This window comes from Aotus nancymaae, unplaced genomic scaffold (genome assembly GCF_030222135.1).
Source record: "Aotus nancymaae isolate 86718 unplaced genomic scaffold, 86718_ANA_hifiasm-v0.15.2.pri h1tg000003l, whole genome shotgun sequence".
In the NCBI taxonomy this organism is placed as follows: domain Eukaryota; kingdom Metazoa; phylum Chordata; class Mammalia; order Primates; family Aotidae; genus Aotus; species Aotus nancymaae.
Window position 1 is genome coordinate 33,019,024 of NW_026988414.1, and position 24,069 is coordinate 33,043,092.

At 47.2% G+C, this 24,069-nt stretch overlaps 1 protein-coding gene and 1 pseudogene across 1 annotated transcript in view; one reads left to right on the forward strand and one right to left on the reverse strand.

The window, feature by feature from the left end:
* GABBR2 (gamma-aminobutyric acid type B receptor subunit 2) overlaps positions 1-24,069 on the forward strand; it is a 425,235-nt gene that overhangs the window by 87,911 nt on the left and 313,255 nt on the right. The window lies entirely within an intron of this gene.
* Positions 12,820-20,474, reverse strand: LOC105733356 (septin-7-like; annotated as a pseudogene).

A 24,069-nucleotide genomic window follows, 5' to 3' on the forward strand; every position in this document is an offset into this window, starting at 1 on the left:
AGAGTCCCCACAGGAAGGAGAGTTCTGGAAAAATAAATGTTGACATTTGACACCACAGGAGCACCAATTTAAAAAGGCGCTTTAAACCAAAATTGACTTCACAAAAATCAATATTGAAAAATCAGACTTGGATTCCGATGAAATATCAGTCTCTTGATGTTTATTGACTTGGGTAAATGTTGGCATTTTACAGCCCAGAATTAAAATAATAGAATTTTAGAGCTAGACAAGACCTCTGAGATCATCCTGTTACCTGCAAATTTCTCTTTCTGGGCTATACTTAATGATCTTGTTTTTATTATGTTTAATTATCCCTTCTTAAACTGTGTTTGATTTTATAAATATCCCTCAAATCTTGGTTTGATGGGCACAAGGCCTAATCTTTTTTTTCGGGGCCTGAGGGGAGGTTAAAATTTTATTTTGTACTTCTGTTTACCTTGCTTCTTATAGGTTTCTTTCTTTTATTGCCTTCTTTTGGCTTTGTCTATTTTTATTATTCCTGTTTTCGTTTTGCTAGGAAGTTATACTGTTTCTATTCTTTTAATATTTACCCTTACAATGGAAACATACAGAATTTCTAAAATTTTAAACTGACTCAATGTATTGATGCTTGTTACAGGTAGTATAAAGATCTTAGAATATTTCACTTTTCCTCACCAACTTATGTTCTTATTGAATGTTTTCTCTTTTTTCTTTTTTTTAATAAATATTTTTTAAAAGAAAATTCAGAAAATTTAGGCTTAAACTAAAGCTGCCACTTGATAGAAGAGATCATTGGCAAGAAGGGGAGTGACTTGCTGAGGTCACAGAGTTGGGACCAGAAGCCTCAGAAAGTCACACTGTGCCTCACTTTCTCCTTTGGGCCTGTCTCTTCTGAAGTCTTTCTGTCATGATTGCATCAAAGAGTGAGGAGCACTTAGCAAAGGCTGGTTCCCCAGGGCTGCTGGGGAGGCGGAACCTTGTTAAGCAGATGCCAGCTAGAGAGAGAGGACTGACATAGATGGAGAGACACACACAGAGAGAAGCACTCACAGAGACAGAGAGGGAGACAGAAACAGAAAGCAAGACAGAGAAGCACGTGCAGTGACAGAGATAGAGACAGAGAAATAGACAGAGACAGAAACAGTCAGAGAAAGAGATAGAGAGTCAGACAGAGAGAGGGAGAGAGAAAGATGCAGCAGACATTTTTTTCCTTTGCATGGAAGCATCTTTTGTCATTGTTGCAGGGTAAGATGCAGAACACGTCATTAAATTAGAGATACTATTGTTTCGTCCTAACGTGCTTTCATCTGCCTAATTAAATACTGTGCACAAACCCCCAACTATTGTGATCAGACAATCCCCACAAAGTCGAGATTACAAAAAGGGCACAAGACTAGTAATTATGCCAAGTGTGGCTTCCCTTCCGAGGGCTCCTATGATTAAGCCATTTAGAGGGATCTTCTGAAATAAAGGTGGATGCCCTTCATGAAGTCTGAGACCAGAAACTGGAGATGCAGGATTGGTTAGCCCTGAGCCCACCGGCCATGGAGACACAGGCCTCTGATGTGGGAAAATCGCGTTTCTTGAAAGGAACTCTTTTTGAGCACTTTTATAGATGAAGCACTGGGCTAAGCTTTTTCTGTACCTATTTTTTAGTCCTCACAGATAACCAAATTGGATAGATGTCATCCCATTTTAATAGGTAAGGAAACGGAGTCTCACACTGGTAAGGGGACTTGCTCCAGGTCACACAGACTGCAGGTAGTGGGGCATCACGGGGTGCAGATCTGTCTGGCTGTACATCCACTCTGGCCATCCCTCTTCCATCACTGCCTGTGGCCTTGTTCTGACTCCACAGTGAGCCTGTCCCTGCTGTGACTTTACTGTGGGGTTTCCTGAAGCTTTTTTTGTGCCAACAAACAGCCTGGGTCTCCTGTATTCACTAGAGGAGAGGTTAGGATTCCCAGGATCGTGACTTGAGAGGATCTAATCGGAGAATCAAGGTCAAAGAAATCCCTGCAGGGACCCAAGTTCTCTGACTGTGCAGAAGGTTCCATCTCCCTTGTCATTCCTTCTGCTGAATCTTGGTATTTTTGTGCAGTTCACAGCAATGTCTCTAATGTATATGCTTTCATTATGATTCCAACAAGTACAAAAATGTGACGATGAAAATAAAATCAGAAACCTTAGAGGTCCTCGGGGCTCCCAGTCATTCACTGTCCCCGCTCTCCCAGGCTGCATTTGCTTCTCCTTCTCTAGCACCCTCACCTCCTTTTAGAATTCTCTCACTTAACTTCTCACACTGCCTTTCCTTTCTCTGGGCCCCATTTCCCCACACTCTCCAGATCCTCACCTCCTTCTGGGAGCAGCTGGGTCTGTCTTTCCTTGGTACCCTCAGTGCCCAATCCAGAGCCGGCACCCGGTGCATGTTTGGTTTGTGGCTTAGTTTAGCATTCATTCACACACACATCTGACAGAAACTTGCGATCATCTATCATAAAGAGAATTTATCATGGTGGGTTGGGAAGTTATTTAAATGCAACGCGGCAGGCACCTAGGAAAATTCTAGGTCTCATTTACACCGTCAGAATGTGAATGGAGAGAGTGGTTAGAACTGACATGCAGTACCTGGGGAAGCCGGGAATGCAGATATTTAAAGTGAAATACACAGTCCAAGGGATTGCAATGCATAGTTCTGCATTTTGAGGGCAGAGAAATTAACATGCCTAAATCAGAAACTTTAGTTTTAAAATGTGGAAAATATATTCATACATCAGTACCTCACTTAATCCAGAGAACACAGATCCAGCCACTTTATCTAGCCAGAACCGAGCTGACTCTGCAGGTCTCTAAACTGCTGAAGTAGAAGGCTTTTCTTTCTTTTTTTTTTTTGAGAAGCAGTCTCACTGTCGCTCAGGCTGGAGTGCAGTGAGGCAATCTTGGCTTACTGCAACCTCCACCTCCTGGGTTCAAGCGATTCTCCTGCCTCAGCCTCCTGAGTAGCAGGGATTACAGGCAGGTGCCACCATGCCCAGCTAATTTTTGTATTTTTAGTAGAAAAGAGATTTCACCATATTGGCCAGACTGGTCTTGAACTCCTGACCTCAAATGATCTGCCCACCTTGGCCTCCCAAAGTGCTGGGAGTACAGGTGTGAGCCACGGTGCCCGGCCAACTTTTCTTAAGGCTCATTCGATTTATGTCTGGGAGCTCTGCTTCGGGCTTCTCTCAGCTCCTAGCTGCACTTGTGTTGTGCACTTTTCTCACCAGTTGTGTTATCTTTGGGTTCCAGTCTACAGCAAGGCAGCCGATTAGGAATGGGTGTGGGGTTGATAGCCAGCAGCAAGAAATGGCAGCTTACTGCCCGACCTGGAGAATGAGAGAGGGGAGAAATGTCAAACAAAAACCCCGAGGATTTGAGAAGTATGTTGGGAAATTAGGATGGAGGACAGTGTAACACCCCATACCCTGTACCTTCCCCGGGGGCCACATGTGTTCCTGGCAGGTCCATGTCTTGAAATTCATAACCATCGGTGGGATTCGGTAAGCTTAACCTCTCTGAATCTCAGTTTCCTTATCTATAAGAAGGAAATAGTAATTTATCCGGTTTCTATGTGTCGGACGGACACTGTTCTTAGTTCTTTACATGTGTGAATTTAATTCTCACAGTTTACTGTGAAGGAAGCACTAGTTATTAGCACTAAGCAGTTGAGGCAAAACAGGTGCAACCCTGCGCAAGCTCACCTGGTTCACAGATGACAGAGCCGGCATTGAGAGGCAGGCCGTCGGGCTCCGGAGCCACACTCCAGACTGTGGCTTTTGTTCCGGGAGCAATGACCCTCCCTCCCACACAGAGCTGTTTAGAGGGTGAAATTATATGTATCAAGGGGTCCAGCACAGTTCTGGGCACACACGGAGTGGCCTGAAAGAAAGGATCTGGACTGTGCACAGCCCCATTTGTTTAGGAGAGCAGGGAGTCGACACTGATGATTCCTGGAGGGTGAGATTGGAGGCAGGGGAAGCGCGAGCAGTTTGGCGCCTCCCACTTTATCCTGACTGTATTGTTGGACTCTCCCACAAGCACTTGTTACCTCAGCAATTTCAAAACGTCCTGGGGTGGCGGGGAGAAATAATTTTGAACAATAAGGGCATGTCTAAAACCTGCAGCCGTGTCTAAATTGCATTTTAAAGATTCGTCTATCAAACACGACTTACATTGGAGCACTTAATGATATACACTTTATTATGTAGAACCCTACCTCCGTGGAACAGCTGATGCCTTTTTACCGGTCCGCTGTGAATGCCACCTGTTACTGTGCCGAGATGGGCTTGTGGTCCTTGCTTGTTTCCTCAGTAAATCTCACACCAGGAGGACTGTGCCTCTGGGGTCTACACTGGGCCATCCAGACCATCTGCATTGACGGTGTGTCCCGAGTCCTGCTGGGGGCTGGTGATTCAGGGTGAGCTCGGCAGCATCCCTGCCTCAGGAACCCATCTAATGCAAGAGGCAGAGGTGACCAGCCAACCCAAGGCTGACCTGGGGTTGTTCCTGGGTGGGGGCATTTATTCTCATGGAAGGATCTATCAGAATGGTGTATCAGCTGAATAGAGGGAGGTGAAGAATTTTGACTGAAAAGGCTGCAGGACACAGAAGCTGTTGCAGGTTGAGAGAACAACGGGCAGAGGGAAGGCTAATATACCCCGAAAGTCTGTTTCTGGACAATAGCATCACTAAGACCTGTGTTAAAAAGAGCCAGCTCCTGAATGAATTGAGCTTACAGTCTTCATTTGTGGTCAAGTTCTATAGGGTTGATCTTCACGTATGTCTGTCTTCCTCCCTCCCTCCTCCTTCCCTTTCTCCCTTCCTCCCTCCCTCTCTTCCTTCCTTCCTCCCTCCCTCTTCCTCTTCCCTCCGCTCCTTGTTTTTAGGATGCCTTGGTTTGTTTTAATCAGGTGTAACAAGACACACAGACACAGAAACGCCTGGCATGAAGGAGGAAGTTTTTACACACAGACCCCTGGAAGCAGGAAGAATGACCCAGGGTCAGAGGGAGGGAGGCAGGAACCTGTGGGCATAAGCCTTCACTGTGGCTTCCACAAAAGGCATGGGAGAGGCAGGGTAAGCAGCTTTAGGATTAGGCTCTGCAGCTTGAATAATTCAGTGGGCTCTGGGCATGGCTGTTTCTGGTTGTCCGGTGACCTGGCCCTGGGGTGATTAGGGCAGGTGGCTAGTGGCCCAGAGTAAGAATGGCCTGATAAATGAGGTGGCTGGGTGGAGGTTCTGGATTGCTTGGTTTGCATATGAAAGACTCACCAGCATGGGTGAGTTGTTTACTATCTCTAGGAATTGGCTGAAGGCAGTTCCTCCAGGGTCAGCAAGGACCCTAGATGTCAAAGTCTCAGAATACAGAAAATAAAAAGTGTGGTTAATCCTCCTTCCCTCCCTCCCTTTTCGCCTTCCTTACTTCTTTCACTCTTCCTTCCAACTTTAAAATGTATCACAAAATACAGTTGGCTCTCCACATCCATGGGTTTCACATCTGTGGATTCAACAAAACGCAGATAGAAAATACTTGAAAAAATTAAAAACTAAAAAATAACATTACAACAATGAAAATAATACAAATGTGAAAAACCATACAGTATGGCAACTTTTTACATAGTATTTATATTGCATTAAGTAATCTGGAGAAGATTTAAAGTATATGGTATCTAAGGGGGGTCCTGGAACCAGGTACTGAGGGATGACTGTGTTTCCTACATACTGGAGAAGAACCCCCCAATATAGCCACTATGTAGTCATACCTACAACTCAGACATGAAAAATGTTAATATTTTCCCTCCAGATCTCATTTTATAAAAACAAAGACACTGCAAATGCAGTTACCCTTCTCCATTCCCATTTCCCCGCTTCTTCCCTCCACGGAAACAACAGCTATTTAGAAGCTCCCTGTAGCTTTCCCATCTCTATTGTTATATTTTACTGCGGATGTACATGTCCATAAACTATCGTATTTTTAAGCTTTATATAAACATCATACTATATATAACATTCTATAGCCCATTTTGTGTTACTCACTTTATTTTCTTGATTGATTGAGATACTGTTTCACTCTGTTGCCCAGGCTGGAGTGTAGTGGCATGATCTCTGCTCACTGCAACCGCCACCTCCCATGTTCAAGCAATTCTTTTGCCTCAGCTTCCCGAGTAGCTGAGATTTACAGGTGTGCGCCACCACGCCCAGCTGATTTTTGTGTTATTAGTAGAGGTGGGGTTTCACCGTGTTGGCCAGGCGGTCTCAAAATTCTGATGTCAGGTGATCCGACCGTCCTTGGCCTTCCAATGTGTTGGGATTACAGGTGTGAGCCACCGTGCCTGGCCTAGTTTGTCTTTTAATTGGTTTGTATTTATTATGATTAATGATCTATTTCTACCCTCTTATTTTGGGTGTTCCTTCTGTCACTCCCCTTTTTTCCTCTGCTGATGTGGTTATACCCTTAACACTTTAGCATACATTTTACATTATATTTCTTTTTTTCTACTCAAATCCAATGCTATTCAATCTCATTCTCCTTTACCGAATCGGATGAGAATTGTAACCATGCCTCACAATCCACTAATACCTGTTCTATCATCGCTTCCTAGAATTTCGGTTCCAAAAATGTTAGTTACTATTTTTGTGTTATAGTTAGTAGTTCATTAACTTGGCCAACACATTTCCCTAACGCTTTTGCTCGCCACTGTATTTTGCACCCCATTCCCTTTTCTTCTAGCTGAGTTCATTCTCAAGTTGTGTTCAGCGCATGTGGTGAGTGCTAAGGATGGTCAACGCTCTTATTATCTGGGTGTCTTAAAATGTCTCTATTTCCTCTCACTTTTGAATACTGCTTTAGCAGAATTCAGAATCGCAGGCATGCGGTTCTTTCCCTTCGGAATTTGTCTTTTGGGTCTCTTGTTGCTGAAGAGATGTCTGCTGTCCATCCAGTTATTGACTCCTTAGAAACTGCCTTTTTCCGGTAACTCTTGAGGCTTATGGCTGGAACAGGCTTCCTCTCCCTTTTATCATACTCTTTTGGCCTCATTAAGTCACAAGGCCAGCCCAGATTCAAGAGGTAAAAAGGTAAACTCTATCCTTTTTTTTTTTTTTTTTTTTTTTTGAGACGGAGTTTCGCTCTTGATACCCAGGCTGGAGCGCAATGGCGCGATCTCGGCTCACCGCAACCTCCGCCTCCTGGGTTCAGGCAATTCTCCTGCCTCAGCCTCCTGAGTAGCTGGGATTACAGGCACGCGCCACCGTGCCCAGCTAATTTTTTTTTTTTTGTATTAGTAGAGACGGGGTTTCACCATGTTGACCAGGATGGTCTCGATCTCTTGACCTCGTGATCCACCCGCCTCGGCCTCCCAAAGTGCTGGGATTATGGGCATGAGCCACCATGCCCGCCTCCCCACTTTTTATGCCCCTGAGACAGGATCTTGCTCTGTCACCCAGTCTGGATTGCAGTGGTGCAATCATGGCTCACTGTAACCTCAATCTACTGGGCTCAAGCGATTCTTGTGTCTCAGCCTCCTGATTAGCTGGGACTACAGGTGTGTACCACCATGCCTGGCTAATTTTTTAAAATGTTTGCAGAGATTGGGTCTCATTATGTTGCCCAGGCTGGTCTTGAACTCATGGCTTCAAGCGATCTTCCCACCTCAGCCTCCCAAGTTGTTGGAATTACAGGCGTGAGCTGGTCATGCATGCCAACTCCATGTTTTGGTGGGAGGAGCTTTGAAGTCATTCCAAAGGGCATGGGTGTAGGAAGGGGTGAATAACTAGGGCCATGTTTACCTCCCATCTGTCACTGTTTTCCACTTTGTCCTCCCATCCAGAGCATGCAACTTCCTGTGGGCTGAGACAGCAGGTAGCAGTTGGTAGAACTTAGTCCCAGATTTCCTCTAGAGCAGAGGAAGCCATTCTCTACCTGCTCTGCTCCAGCCCTTTGCTTCAAACAGTGAGCTTGACTCTAGTCCGCTTTTGCATTGATTGTGGCTCTGGCCCCCACCTTTACCGGGGGTGCTATGAGTCTCTGTTACCTCAGAGAATTCTCAGTGACAGGCACCTCTGTCTGTATTGCACCCACAGCCCATCAAGTCTGCAGCCTCATCTCCACTTACCATGTTGTGGGTTTTTTCCCCCTGAGAATTTTATTTTTGAGTAATGCTATGTCTTTAAATTTTCTATTTTTGTACTTCAGCTATCATTGCTGTGTTTTGTTACAGCAAGGAGGAGGAGACCTCAAAATGTGAATTTAATTTGTGATACCACCTTGGCTGGGATTCTTTTGTTTACTTTCTTCATAAAACAGTGCTTGTCACATTCTCCGGGAAACAGATGAGGCTGTGACAGCCACATTAGAATGTACATAACTGTGATAGTGAGAACAAAAGCTCAGACTCTCTGGGTTAGCAGGGGCCCTCTGGTGCTTGAATCCCTCCAGAACCTGTCCCACAGGTGGGCATCTAACACCTGGATGGCTCCAGGGCTGGCTGACTGGCCACCTTTCCATCCCATCCAAGCATAGCCCAGGCTTTGAAAAAAGTGTCGTTTTTCTCCAGCTGGTGCCTGCCTCCCTGTAGCTTTCTACCCCAACCCCCATATCCTAGTTCTGGTCCTTTCCTCTGGAACCAAACAGACTGCATCTGTGCTCTCTGCTTCTGAGAGCCCATCAGAGCAGTGCAGGCCATGCTGGACCTGAGGGGGCCCTTCTCCTGGCTGGACAGCTACAGGCTCTGCAGCCAAAACTCGTGCGATATAATTGGCTGTCCTCTCTCCAGACTGGCTGACTCTGGGGACACTCTGCAGGTGGTCCCTTCTCTCTTCCTGGGCAGGGCCGAGATAGAGCCTCGAAGATGGGTTTGGATAGACCAACCAGAAACTTAGCAGGCCCGTTCTCCACCTCCTTCATTCTGGAATGAGTCATTCTGGTGTAGCCTCCAGCTACGTTGAGAGATGGACTCACATGGCTCCACGGTCACTTGCCATCCATTCATTCACTCCGTGGGTACACCAGGGATGCAGTGCTGAGCAAGGCTGCCACGGAATGTGGGGTCTAGTGAGGCAGGACCACAGCCACGAGGGCGAGATACATGGTGGTGGGAACGTGCGTGGCTGGGGAACCTCCCCAGAACTGGGAAGGCTTTCCTAAGAATGTGATGTGCACTCTGAAGAGCACTTTCTCATTTTCTTAACATTTCCAAATCCAGACTCTCAAGAGAGAAAAATCTCTTTGTTGCTAGCTGATTGTTCCTTGGCCTGCACGGTTACGGGTCAGCAGGTAGCCTGTGGCTTCGGTTTACTTACCTTGTCCCGTTAGCTATGCCTGGGATATATGAATCTTCCCATTTCCTTCTTTTCTTTCTCTTTCTTTCTTTCTTTGTTTCCTTCCTTCCTTCTTTTCCTTTCCTCTCCTCTTCTCTCCTCTCCTTTCCTTCCTTCCTTCCTTCCTTTCTTTCTTTCTCACTTGCCTGCTTGCCTCGGGTGCACTTGGGATGTGATGAAGGAATCCATAGCAGTTTTCATTGCTGGGAAAGCTCATGTAGGAAATAGGTAGGGCAGGGATGGGATGGGGTGACAGTAAGTGTGGTGGCTCCATGGCTGAAGGAAACATGGCAACTACAAGGGACTGTGGCTGAGGCCTAAGGCACCGGGGTGAGCAAGGGACAAGGTGGGCAGAGGAAGTGGCAGCAGCCATGCCACATAGAGCCTTCCAGGGCGGGAGGCAAGGGGAGTGGGCAGCACTGATCTTTTTCCCAGTCTTTATCTCTGGCTGGCGTTGGGGACCGAGGAGCCCATTGCCGGGTGGAAGTAGCCTAGTTGGGAGAGGACAGGATGGTGGTGCTGGAGGCAGTGGGGAGAAATGGCCTCCCTGGACAGAAGGAGACTTGAGAAAGCAGTGGAAGGTGGGAGAGAGTGATGTCAAGGAGGCCCTTGTTTGTTTGTTCTGAGATGGAGTTTTGCTCTGTCCCCAGGCTGGAGTGCAATGGCGTGATCTCTGCTCACTGCAGTCTTTGCCCCTCCTGCTCAAGCAGTTCTCCTGCCTCAGCCTCCCGAGTAACTGGGATTAAGGAGGCACCTTGTATTTGCTTCCTGTGGCTGCCAGAACAAGTGGCCACAAACAGGGTAGCTGAAAACAGCACACGTTTTTCCCTCTCACAGTCCTGGAGGCCAGAAGTCTGAAATGAAGGTCTTGGCAGGGTTAGGCTCTCTCTGGAGGCCCTGGGGGAACATCAGTTTTTCTGTGCCTCTCCCATCTTTTGGTGACTGTTGGAATTCCCTGGCTCGTGTCTGCATGGTTCCAGTCTCTGCCTCCCTGGCCACATCATCTCCTCTCCTCTGTCTGTCTGGTCTTTTTCTGCCTCACTCATGAGATCTATAGCCTACCTGGGTATTACAGGGTAAGCTCTTCCTCTCCAAAGCCTTCACTAAATCACATTTTTGCCATGTAAGGTAATATTCCCTCTTTTACCATATAAGGCAGCATTCACAGTTCCAGGAGTTAGGGCATGGATGCATATTTTTGCAGGCTGCCGTTCAGCCAGGACAGCGCTGAGGACCTGACTATAGAAGTGAGCCCTTACATGGTTCAGGCTGTGGTCCAGGCTCTGTGTCCTGACTGCTCCAGATGGCTTCACTCATTTTAAACCTCATGAGGTAGGCACTATTGTCGTCCTCTCTTTATAGGCAGGAAACTGAGGCTCAGAGAGGTTAAATGGGCCCACTGTCATGCCACCAGGAAGCCACCAGCTGGGAGTTGAGTCCAGGCAGCAGGCTCTGGAGGCCTTGGCAGGCTGCACTGCCTCCCCAGGCCGGGTGGATGGAGGATGGGCGCTGTTCACTGAAATGAGGCATCTGGGAGCAGGGTACAGGGAGGACAGGAGTTTGGTTTGGGGCATGGTGAGCCACAGCCCCTGACATCCACATGCTTCTATGTCCCCTTCATTGCCAAGTACAGCCTCCGTGTCTGGGTTTCTGACCTTGCCCATGGCCCCTCTGTGCTTTTGGCTTGTGAAAACAGCCTCCCAGTGCTGTGATGGCAAGCCCTCTTCAGAACCACTAGCCCCACTGTCCAGTCTCCTGGCCCTGAGGCTGGGTTTGGAGCCCTCACTATCTGCACAGACTGAGTAGGGTAGGAGAGGGGGCATCACAGTGACTTTGAGGACGTAAGGGCACTGCTACTGGCACCCAGGAGCCTGGAGCCCAGCTCTGCCCCAGGCCACTCCCAGCAGCCCCATCCTTCTGAGGGGGCTGAAAGCAGGAGGCCTTCAGCACCATCTCCCCTGTACCACGCCCTGCTCATTGCCAAAAACCCACCTTGGAGCCCTGCCCTTCAACCAGTCTTGCTACTCCTTCCTTAGGGATTAGGGCTTAGGGCTCAGCCCACCCTGATGGATTATAGCTAGGAGTGGTTAGGTGCTCTGTTATGTGGAAAAATCACCCTATGAAATGTCAGGAAACCATTCCCACTCCTCCCCCATGTTCATTTGAAATATGAGCAGGCTTTGGATTTCATAGATGGAAGGGAAAGGGCATTCAAGGTGCCAGAAACTGAGGGGAGGTGAGGAGCAAAGGCACAGAAGTGGGAACAGATATATTCTGCTTGAGAAATGCCAGCTGCAAGATGACTGTGATGTAGGGCACCTGAGGTGGGTGACAGGGGCGCTGGAGCTGAGTCTGGGCAGCAGGCTCTGGAGCCCTTGGCAGGCTGTGGGGGCAGAATTCAGACTGTCTGGATGTCAGTCTGTGAGAGATAGAACCGTGGTTTTATCGGAAAGCTTTCTATGTCAGTTGCAGAGATTCTCCACTGATGCATGTTGTTTGTACCTTTTTTTTTACATCACAACATGATTTATTATGTGAATATTTTACAATACAAACAAAAAATACAGAAATGCAATATATGAATACAGCTAAATGCAGAATGGTGACTTTTTTCTCTTCAAGAGGTCACAATTCCCATTTCTAGTGAAATAAAGAGATTGCATGTAGGTAGAAACAGGTTGATAATTAGCGTCACAATTTTGCCTAGAAATGATCTGTAAATGCATTTTCCCCCCTGCTGCTTACCATAAAGTGTGAAAAGGGAGTTAAAGGAAAGTTTTCTTGTTGGTTCCTATTATATGAAAGATGCTAGATTCTATTTTAGCAGGGCCAATATATGGAAAATATCTAAATTAACCGTTGTTACAAAAATGAAGCAGTAATGAGATTCTGGCTAAAGAGGGCACTGAATGAGAATAATATATATTTAAAGCATCCAAAGCAAACAAAAATCAGTTGTTGTAAAACTGCTCTAGGTGCGCTGGAAGCATATAGGGTTTTTTTTTCCACGTGTATTTTTAAACAAAGTGTCAAAAAATAGGGTCAACTGTGTTAGACTAAATTACATGATTGTATATACTGCATTGAATGGAACCTTTGGATTATAAAAATGATAGAGAAGCTTAGTTTGCAGCACATGATGGCAATGTCTTCTCAGTGAAAACTTTCCAGGGTCCTTTTATTTTGGAATATCCTGTAAACAATCAAACCAACAGAACATGATTGTACCGAAAAGCAAAATGTTCCCTTGCATTAAACTGAAGATACCCATTTAATAAAAGAAGAAAAAGAAAATGTAGGCAAGGTACTTAGCGTTGTTACTTTCTAAGTACACAACACCCTAGACAATTCAAGGGACCTTAATCTCCATCAAGAACAATAACAACAAAAATAATCTTTGTCATGATGTTAAATCCACCATTATGGGTAAAACTGGTGCAGATTGGTCAAACAGATCCGACAAACACTGATGTCCAAGCTGGCATATTGGCAACTAATACATAACTGGTGGTCAATAGAGAGTGTAAAAGATCTTCCCTTTCTTCTTGTTTTTCTCCAAGGTTCTTGAAGAGTTCTGTTGTTCTAAAACACGTTGTTGAGCTTCCCAGTTTGCTTTCTCGTCCTCAAACTCAGGACGTTTTTCCTCTAATTCTTTGTGCTGTGCTTCCAAATTCTTTGTCATTTGCTCATCGCGCCGCTGGAGCTCAGCTTCAGAGTCCTTCAGTTTTTGAACTTTTTCTTTGACCTTCATCTCAAACACCGGCTCCATCTCCATCTCCATCTTTTTCATTTTAGCTACATGCTCCCTTCTTTCTTCCTCCGTTGCCAGAGAGCTCTTAGTCAGCTGCCCCTTATTCTTGTTGTTATCAACTCCACTATAAGTCACAGCTGCCAGTTTTCGGCTTCTGTAGTTCTCATAGTAGACGTTCTTAGTACATCTTTCAAGTCCTACATGTGTTCTTATCAGTGTATCTCTTAGAATTGTAAAATCACAGTGTTCACCATTTTCAACTTCAGCGACACCCCAAGGATACTGCTTTCCTCTGACCCTTTTGCTATTAATTTCAATGATAGTATTACTACTGACCACAGCAAGAGGTAAACGGTCCTTTATGTTTTTAACAAGTTTATTTTCTTCTTCATCATCTGTTTCTGGAAATTCATATATTTTACTTTTATGTTCTTGGATTTCTTTCATTATCTGTTTTTTAAACTGTTGGCATTCCTCTGGTGTGAGTGTGTCTGCTTCGGCAATAAGTAGATGATAGTCACTTTTTCATGCAAATGCTTCATAAACACAATATCCAATGGTTTAAGTCCATGTCCTGAAGGAGCAATGAAGTATAAACGCTGGGCCCTGTTATCAGGCATCTGATGTCTGTCCACTCACGATTCTGCATTTAGGTAGTCCTCAAATGTACTATCAATGTAGTCGATAACAGGCTGCCAGCAATTACTATTATCCACTGCATCTCCAAATCCTAGATTATCAACCACTGTGAGCAGCGACTGAACACCACCTTCTTTGATTAAAACTTTGCATTGTTCTGCTCACTACCATAAGTGTGAATTCAAAACCTCTCTTCACTGATTTTCTGTATACTTGATTTGGGAGATTGGCGAATCCCACATAGCCTTCAAGGGTCTTCTGTTGAGCTACCGAACGGTGTGGCGCCAGCAGGGTTTGGACACCTGCAGAGCCGCGGGTGAGCGGGAAGAAGATGAGCCTTAGGTCTGAACGCCGAGGAGTTCATGTGGATCAGTCTGAGCTCCCGTGGTGCTGCTGTTGACGCTCCTCTCAGCTGCAGTGGATCTCGCACTGTTTGCACTTTTTTAAAAAAGGAGAGTGATCATAAAAAAATGATAATAGACACAATAGTGCTTCTGATGTGCCAGGCATTATTCCAAGCAGTTTGTGTGTATTTACCCTTTGAATCCTCACGTGAACTCTAGGAGAACAGTTCCATTATCCCCAATTACAGGTGAAGAAATGGGAAGCTACGAGGTTAAGTGTTGTGCCAGGGTCTCATGGCCAGTCTGCTTATGTCGTGCAGTTTGAAGCCTCAGTTAAAGAAAGATTTGAAGGTGGCAGGGCATCCTAGAGGCACTCCTTGCCATAGCCCCAAATGGCAGCAGCAATCTCCAGACCCTTAGAAGATCCATTAAGAAAAGCAGAAGATTTTGGGCCCCTGAGGAATCACGGTGATGGCTGACCTGAAGCTGGGCTTGTGGGTTCCCCCTCACATTCATGTGGGCATCACAGCAGCTCCCTAAGGCAGGTGAGTGTCCATAGCCCGAGATGTATATGCAAGCTTAGCCTCAGGGTGGCGAGTGGCCCTCTGCAGATCTGCAGCATGGTCCTGGGAAATGGAAGATTGTACCAAGGCCACCTCGCTCTACCCTTTCTGAAAAATCCCCCCGATTATGCTGAGAGCTGTGCTCCCCCTGTTGCCTCCAAGCTCTGGGGCTCACAGCACCTGAGACCGGCAGGGCAGGTGCAGCTGGATACCTAACCTGGGGATGGCAGCCTGGCTGCTCCATTGCACTGCACATCCCTGTGGAGGCCTCAACAGAAGGAGAGGGGCACTGCTGCCCTGGTTTCACCTCATGGGCATGCCCTGACTTGTTCTGTTACGCCTTGTTGCCTTGCCATGTACCTATCTTGTCTCCGGGCTGACGACACCTTCCATGTCATTAGGAGCAATGTGGCTGGGAGACCAGAAGGGCAGGGACCACGTCAGCCTTGGCTCTTGGTCCTTCGCTCTGGTGTGGTGAGTGGCATATCATGGGGGCTCAGTCATTATTTACTGGATCAGGGAAAGAATGATTAACGCCTGGGAGTTGAGAGGTCTAGATTGGTGTCCCAGCCCCGTAAGCAACTACTTGTGAGTCCTCAGGAAAGCCACTTCATCTCTCTGAGCCTCAGTTTGCCATTTGGAAAGTGGGTGTGATAATGGTTGTTGAGTGTTACAGATGACTGTCAAGGGGAAAACGTGTGATGCATCTTTGTAACCTGGAAAGGGCCTTATATAAAGATCTTTGTCACCAGCATTATGATGATTATGATTACCATTGTTGTTGTCATTAGTATGAGCATCCGACCAGCATTAAAAAAAAAAATGCATCTGTAAGGAACAATCTTCGAATAAGCGTTCCAGTTCATGCAGGTGTTGGTCAATCAGTAAGCAATTTGTGAAGCCCTACTCTGCCCAGCCTTCTGCATGTTATGGGTAGAAGGGGAAAGCATGAAAACACAATCTTCTGGAACAAAAGTAAACATTAGGAGCCCTAAGGGTGGCTGGTGGCTATTTCAGGAAGGGTGAGGGGAATGTTGGAGCAGAGACCAAGACACTGAGAACTTCTGTGAACCTGCAGTCTGTGACTCCATAGAGCTGCATGGATGTCCTGTCCTGCAGAAACAGTTGCTCAGTAAAGCCGGGAAAATGGATGTGTGTGGGAGGTTGGGTGGGGGAATAAGCAAAGCTCCTTAGCAGGAAAATGAGCTGGTATCTCAAACTTTAGTGCGTACCCGGATCGTCGGGGCTGTGTATTAAAAATGGAGCAGCCCTAGAGATTCCGATTTGGTAGGTCTGGAATAGCGCTTGGGAAGTGGCATTTTAACAAGCCCCCAGGTGGTTCTGATGCAGTGGTCTGCATCTTTGAAAAGCACCACCCTGCGCCTGGGCGGGTCTCCAAGCCTCAGCTTCCAGCTGTCAAAACCCAGCCAAACAGAGCTACTTAAAAATGCACAGAACACAGTGAGAGAGCACACATCTGAATTCTAGGTGATATTTTCAGATGGAATGGAACGTTATTTTTGTCTATGTTGGTAGGAAGGTTCTTGGGGTTTAGTGAACCAAAGTGGAGTCTGTTGCTCCATGCTGCTCTAATTACGGTCCCTGAAGCTCTCAGTGGGAAGGAAAAACCAGAATATTCTTTCTGAAGATCTTGTGTGCTACCCTGGAAGGTCTGTTTTGCAAAATTAATCAGCTTTGGGCCAGTTTCTTATCTTGAACCGTTTGAGATTTGTGAGCTGCAGTTGCAGAAAGCACGCTTAGGGAAAAATCACATCTTCGTGTCTTTGTTTCTACCGCGTTCGTGGGGCCTCACCCATGTGCCAGGCCCAAGGAGGGAGGCAAAAATCAGAGAGGTAATCCTCGCCCTTGAGGGAGGACAATAAAAAGCGAACGTAGAGCTGGAACATGAAGGAGAATACAAGAAGTGTTGTCGGAAGGCTCAGTAAGCATCTTGAGAGAATAATATCAACCAAGGGGAAACTGGATAAGAAATCAATTTCAAAATTTCCAGGATGGAACTGCTCCCTAAAAAGTAATTAGTGATATTAAATTCCTCCTCTCTCTAGCATGAATGAACCTTGGCCATTGAGGAAACACAGTGGAAAAGTTCCAGACCAAATCCTTAGCCTGAGAGTGTCTACTCAGATCTTAGTTGCAGTGGGCAATGAGGAAGTTGCTGGAAGAATAATTTCCAGCCTTCGGGGATCTTGTTTATCCTTCTGAAACAGGGAATGCCTTGGCAAAGGAAATGAGGTGCTCTGTAGGAGACAGGGCAGAGAGAGCGGGGTATTTATTTACATGAAACCCATTTCTCTCTTAGTCCAAACTTGCTGAGCATTCAGTCTTCCTGGTGAAAACAAGAATACTAGCAGCAGTCCCTTGGGGTGGCCCAGTCCTTGAGTTTTCAGAGCCAGTGTTGTCCTGTGTTGCCATCCCTCCCTAAGCTCGATAAGGAATCACTACGCTTTATAGATAGGATTGGGAGGCCCAGAGAGGCAAAGAGACTTGCCTGCGGCCACACAGCTGCACCCAGCCCACGTCTGCTTCTGACGGTAGTACACTGGAGTCTCCACTGCAGACGATGGCCCCACTTTGTGGAATCCAGTGAATGTTTGGGTATTTCGGGGAAGACTGTGGCAGGTTCCAGGAGGTTTGCTAAAAAAAGAAACCGAGCATCTCTGTGAGAACTTCCGTCCTCTTTCCTCCAGTTTTCTCCTCTCCCACTGAATCAATTAACAATTTCGAATTGTTCCCTAGTGCTTGGGCAGGTTTGTTTTATGATTATGATGATCATTGTTATTGCAGGTTGTGCTTCCTGAGTGATATTAGAAAGAGGAGTTGTAGGCCGGGTGCAGTGGCTCATGCCTGTAATCCCAGCGCTTTGGGAGGTCAAGGAGGGAGGATTATTTGAGCTCAGAAGTTCAAGACCAGCCTAAGCAACATAATGAGACCTTTCCAATTTTTTTTTTTTTTGAGATGGAGTCTTGCTCTGTCATCCAGGATGGAGTGCAGTGGTGTGATCTCGGCTCACTGCAACCTCCGCCTCCCGGGTTCAAGCGATTCTCCTGCCCTAGCCTCCTGAGTAGCTGTGCCTGCCAGCACGCCTGGCTAATATCTGTATTTTTAGTAGAGATGAGGTTTCACTGTGTTGGCCAGACTGGTCTTGAACTCCTGACCTTGTGATCTGCCTGCCTCGGCCTCCCAAAGTGCTGGGATTACAAGTTTGAGCCACCGCACCCAACCACCAAATTTTTTTTTTAATTCACCAAGCATAGTGGTGCAAGCCTGTGGTCCCAGCTACTCAGGAGGCTGAGGAGGGAGGACTGCTTGAGCCTGGGAGGTTGAGGCTGCAGTGAGCTGTCATCACACCACTACACTCCAGCCTGGGAGATGGAGCAAGACTCTGTCTCAAAAAATAATAATAATAATGAAAAATGAAAGAGGAGCTGTTCAAGTAAAATCTCTAAAACCAACTCAGCAACTCAGCCAAGGGTCTTCCCTGTGGTCAGGTTGTTTGTGCTGTACTTGACTTTGACAATCGCAGGCAGCTGGGGCTTGACATCTACTGCCCCACACTTGCATCTCCGGGGTCAGCCTGGCAGTGCTCACCTGAAAGTCATTCACAGCCTCCAGCAGGAGACCGGAACAAACCAGGCAATGTTCACAATGACCAGTCCTTGGCCCATACTGACCTTGACAGAGCTTCAAGAGACCATGGTGCCGTGAGAAAAATAAGGATAAGTTTTTCATAGAGCTAACTTTGTTATTTTAAAGACAACCCTTCACTTTGAGATGGTGTCCTGCCTTCTCTCCTCTTCCTTCTTTCTTATCATGTGCTTTAAATAATTAAATTGTGGTGATTGCAGACATTAGGGTTTGTTTATTGATTTATTTATTTCATTTCCTTCTTTCTTTCTTTTTAGAGACAGTGTCTTGCTTCATCCCCCAGGTTGCAGTGCAGTAGTGTGATCATAGCTTACTGTAGCCCCCAACTCCTAGACTCAGATGATCCTCCCACCTCAGCTTCCCAAGTAGCTGGGACTACAGATGTGCATCACCATGCACTGCTAATTTCTAATTTTTTTTGTAGAGAGAGACAGTTTCACTATGTTGCCCAGGCTTAAGGGTCTCGTTATGTTGCCCAGTCTGGTCCCAAACCCCTGGCCTCAAATGATCCTCCCTCTTCAGCCTCTCAAAGTGTTGGGATTACAGGTGCGAGCCACTGCACCCAGCCCTTGTTTTGTTTTTTTGATGTCCTTACTTGAGAAAATAAAATTTGACAATCTACATTGGTATTCTGATACTTTTTGTTTTGTTTTCTGGAAATTGAGTGTTTTATGACAGTCTGGGCAGCACTGTTATTGTTGTAGACGTTTGTATGAGGTCAGTGGGGCACAGAGTGGAAGCGGTCAGTCCTGTTTACTGTGATCAGGGAGGATTTGGAGCACAAAGTGACATCTGAGCTGAGCCTTGGAAAGCAAAGTGAGAGGGTGCTCACCAGGGGACCAGAGGGCCATGAAAGCCTTTTGATCAATGAGGGACTTGATAAGCTTTTCATTTTAGGGAGATCACCCTGGAGGGGAGATGACCAGCAGAGGGAAGGTAACAGGCCTGGAAGCAGAGTCACCTGCCACAGTGAGGCCAGACACAAGCTTGTGGCGGTGTGGTACAGAGGCCGGCATGGTTCTGTGGATACTTAGTGAGTAGAACGTACAGGACTTGAGACTGGCTAGGTGTGAGGGGCCGTGCAACGATGGAGTCTTGGACGGCTGCCGGTTTTCTGGCTTGGGGAACCTGCAGAGGTGAACACTGACACTGACACGAATGCAAGTAACAGTAGTCTTAGTGACAGCCGATGCTTACTGAGTCCTGCTTTGCACTGGGCGCTTGCTGAGCACCATGCCTATCCAGAAGGCTCTTGCAGAGAAAGCAGGGTTCTCAGAGTCAGAACCTGGAGCCCCTCTCTCACCCAGTCACATCCGTATCTCGCCTTCTGGGTGAAATAAATGATCACATTTTAGGGGAAGGTGGCAAGTCCAGGTTGTGGGTCTCTTCTCTGTGGGTCTGGAGCTTCAGGGAGGTGGAGGTTGGGATTTGGGGTCATCAGCCTATAGATGATGGTGGATGCTATTGGAAGGGGGAGGTCAGCTAGAAATACTCCCTGGGAAGAAGTGCTTTGCCCAGCAGAGGAGGAGGAGCTGTTCCATCTTTGCAGCCCCGACACCTGTCATCTTATCTGTGATTTGGGCCTCTAGTTGTATATTTCCTGCAGATGTGCCTGAAATCATTGAAATGAGAAAAGGGGGAATTTAGGGGGCTGCCTGGCCCTTCCTTCTTTTTTTTTTCTTGAGCTTTTTACGACAGATGATTTCAGATGTATGCCTCAGTAGAAACAGTAGGATAAGCTGCCTCTGTGAGCCCATCCCCCCGCTTCAGCAATTAGCAAGCATGTGCCTATCCCTTTCTTAATTGACTCTTCGCATTCCCACCCTCTGCAACCAGGCAGTTTCTATTAATACTTCTGAGCTCGGGCTCTGGCTCTGCCCGTTTCTCCTACTATCTGCTTCAGCCAGACCGGGCTGGTCAGTCTTGTGCCCACTCCCATCTCTCCCTGGCATTTCTGCCTCATCTTCTAATTCAGACACTGTTCCGGCCCCATCTTCTTCACTTGGGCAAACCTCCTGGTGCCATGTGGGGTGGGCTCCCCAGGTCTGGTTTGTGTCCTGGGTTTACACCTGAGCCTCCTTGGGCAGGTCACTGTATACCTACCTGTATACCCCACTCAGAGCTCATCAGCACCACTGCATACTGTGTATGAGGGGCCTGGGGCCGCATGCTCCGTTGGGTAGAGGTGGCTCCCTCAGCCTGGCATTGAAGGACATGTGTAATTCAGCCTCAACTGGATCAGGAGAAAACACTGGCCCCTCACCCTGTGTTGAAACTTTAAGATTACACTTGTTTCTTGGGAGGTTTTGTTTTGTTTTCTCTATTCATTTGCTAAATAAACAGACCTAGTGTGTCCATGGCAGGTCCTAGGTTGAGAGGACCCAAGGTGATGGAGTGAGGCCCGGCTGCTATGGCAAGGCCCCCAGGGGGCTGCTCCAGTCTCCTGGTGTTCATTGTCCTGCTTGGTGACAGAACCCTCCACTCTAACAAAATTTGCTAGAAGCCCACATATAAAATCTCCAGAAGGAAACCCTTGTGGTTAAATGGTAATGGGGACCCAGAGCCCTGCCCAGTAGGGTCGCAACATGTCAGTCTTTCTTCAAGAGGCCTCTTGAGGAACTGAATTGGAAACTCTTAGGTTGGAATCCTCACCTTCAAGGCCACCAAAGATCCCACCCAGGAGTGAGGTCTTCTCCACCACTCCCCACAGATGCAGCAGCTGGGGGTGCCTGTCTTGTCTCCTGGTCAGCCTGAGCTCAGTGCCAGGCCCAAGAAAGATGGCGCAGGCATGGTTCTTGCTTTCAGGTAGGTCCACTCCAGGGAGATGAAGGGGTAGGGGGCAGGGGAGCCGTTTATGTTCACAGCAGGCTTGTTAATAAAAGACAGAGTGAAACCCACATAGAGGACATGTGGTATACTGTGATGGAACAGGGAAACTTCTGTCCATCCCACGTGGCCTGTGGGCGGGCTTGGAGGCTGGGTTGCTGTGTGACACTGCCTCCTAGGTAGCTGGATTCACACTCCCTGGATGAGCTTTTAGATCGATGCATCTGCCAGCCATGTGGAAGCCCATTCCAGACGCTTGATCCACTGTGTGTGCGCCCCTGGCTGGGTGCTGCCGTGGCCACTGAAGGCGAAAGTCCCACCCCATCTGCCCCAAGTTAGATCTGTCGTACAGACACTGGTTATGCACGTTTGGGGATTTTTTTTTCTTCTTCCCTGTGTGAAATTTTAGTTTTTCAGTAAACAATAATCAAAACAAATGTACACAGAGACCACAATGCTGAATTTTAATTTATTTATTTCAGCTGACTGCACCCGCCAGCCTCCTAGCAAAATTCCTTTGTTTTCTTACATTATGAACGGTATTAACAATAGATATTGTGTAGTTTTGTGTTCACCCTGTTTCTAGAGAGTGTGGAGGATGCAGAGGGTGTGGCATATGAATATTTCATACTTTCTACCTGTAGAGTAGGTGATGTACTTCTTGAGCTGTGGAAAATGAAGACAGTCCTGTCCTTCCTTTTCAAAAGCCTCCTCCTCCAGGATGTCTCTCTGGCCTCCTTAGTCCTAGTCACTGGCCTCTTCTAAGAAAGACGTTTTTCAGGTAGATGTTGTCATTGAATAAGCCTAGCTCAGAGAACGGCTCTTAGAACTTACTTATAAGTAGGCTGGGTGTGGTAGCTCACACCTGTAATCCTAGCACTTTGGAAGACCAAGGCCAGTGGATAGACTGAGCTCAGGAGTTCAAGACCAGCCTGGGCAACATGGTGAAACCCCATCTCTATTAAAAATACAAAAACTGAGCTGGTTGTGGTGGTGCATGCCTGTAATCCCAGCTACTTCGAAGGCTGAGGCAGGAGAATCGCTTGAACCCGGGAGGCGGAGGTTACAGTGAGTCGAGATTGTACCACTGTACTCCAGCCTGGGCAACAGAGTGATACTGTCTCCAAAAATAAATAAATAAAATAAAATAAAAAGAACTTACTTATAAGTGAATACTCTCTTCCCTGTTCTTCCCCATCATCTACCCTTCCCCTTCCCAGCATGTTTTCATTTTTTTCTTATTGCTCTGAATGCACTGCTGGAAGTTTCCTTGCTGTGCCCTCATCCCAGGCGGCTCTGGGGACTCCAGGAAGGCAGTGATGCTTGCGGCCACTTCATCCTTGAGCCCCCCACCTCCAACCTTCATGAAGTTGTGGGTGAGTGCACAGACAGGCTGGCCTCAAGCCCAGCTTCCCTCCTGCTGTCTGTGTGTCCTGGAGTTGGTTATGTAAACTCTTTGAGCTTCTGTTTCCAACTCTGTAAAACGGTGGGTGCTGTGGACATGCAGCTTCATGAGATGACGCTCGTGAAGTGTGTAGGATTTTGCTTGCTGCATAGCGAGCTTCAGGAGTTGAGTGCTATTATTATTATTATTATTATTATTTATGGCTGCTGATATTGCCACCCTAGTGGACACTCAGCCCATGCATGTTGTCCCTGGCAAGTTGTCTGTGATTGCAGAGTTCCCAGCATAAGAATAAAATTCTGTGTGCTCTGTTGTGCAGGAGAATACAGCACATTCTTTGCCATCTGTTTTAGAGTAACATGTATGGAATCTTGGTGGGGTGTCCCGAAGCCTGGACTGACAGGGGTAGGGGGTCTGTAGATCTCAGATAAGTTGCGTCACTTGGGTTCACAATGCAGTGCTTGGCCCAGACAACCCCTGTGATCCCTTCTTGAACTGATATTTCCTAAAATATGAGTATCTGGAGATTGAGCACAGCATGAGGGTGGGCCTTATCAGCTCCTGGCTGGGGAAAGAGAGTTAGCCCTGGGGTTTCATGGAAAGCTTCGAGGTGGTCGCCCCGCCTCCCTCTGTGCTCCCCTAAGGCTTGCAGGCTTCAGGGAGTGGAGCTGCCAGTTCCCATGCATATTGGGAGCAGGGATGCTGGTAGGAGGTCTCGTCTGCTGCTTGCTGTAGCTGTTAAGGGGAGGGGGTCTTGCAGAATCTGTGACTCTGCCCTTCCAACCACGGAGGCAGCTGGTGGATGAAGGCTCTGTTTCGCAGAACACAAGCACAAGGATGGAAACAGAGCCATGGGCGGCAGAGTCTAAAAGCCTGGTTGTCATGTCAACAGATTGGCCCAAAATAGTGAGAAATAGCAAGGGGCAGGTCCCCATATGGTCCCGTTGTGACCACATCGCCCGTTCCTTCCATGGCAGGGCTGGGCCAGGCCAGGCTGTTATAGGAATAAAATGGGGAGCAGGGCTTTGAGGAGATCCCCCTACCATTTCCTCAGGAGGGACCAGACAGGGCGGACATGGTCCTGGTCCTTTATAGCTGTATAAATGTGCAGCCTGAGAAGGGAACCCATAAGCCAGGGCCCCCACCCCCAAGGCTGCGCTGTACCTCCTTTACTTCCCCCATTGGGAAAATTCAGCAAACAGTTACAAGCACTCAGTGCGTGCAGGCGCAGGGGTCCTGAGGCAGGACACGGAGAGCTAACATCTCCCAAGCATTCACCAGCACCAGCACTCTTCCTAGCCCTTTGAAGAATGAATTCATCTGACCTTCATCATAACTGTATAACATAAACATTATTATCATCCTTATTTATGGGGGAGGAAACTGAAGCTAAAAGTCTGCTCAAGGTCCTTTAGCTAGTAAGAGGGATACTTGAAGTCAGACACCTGGCTCCAGAGCCAGACCCTTGATCATAAAGCTACAGAGATATAGGAGAGAGCAAGGGGCTCCAGCGGCCTTCCCCAACAGAGGGTG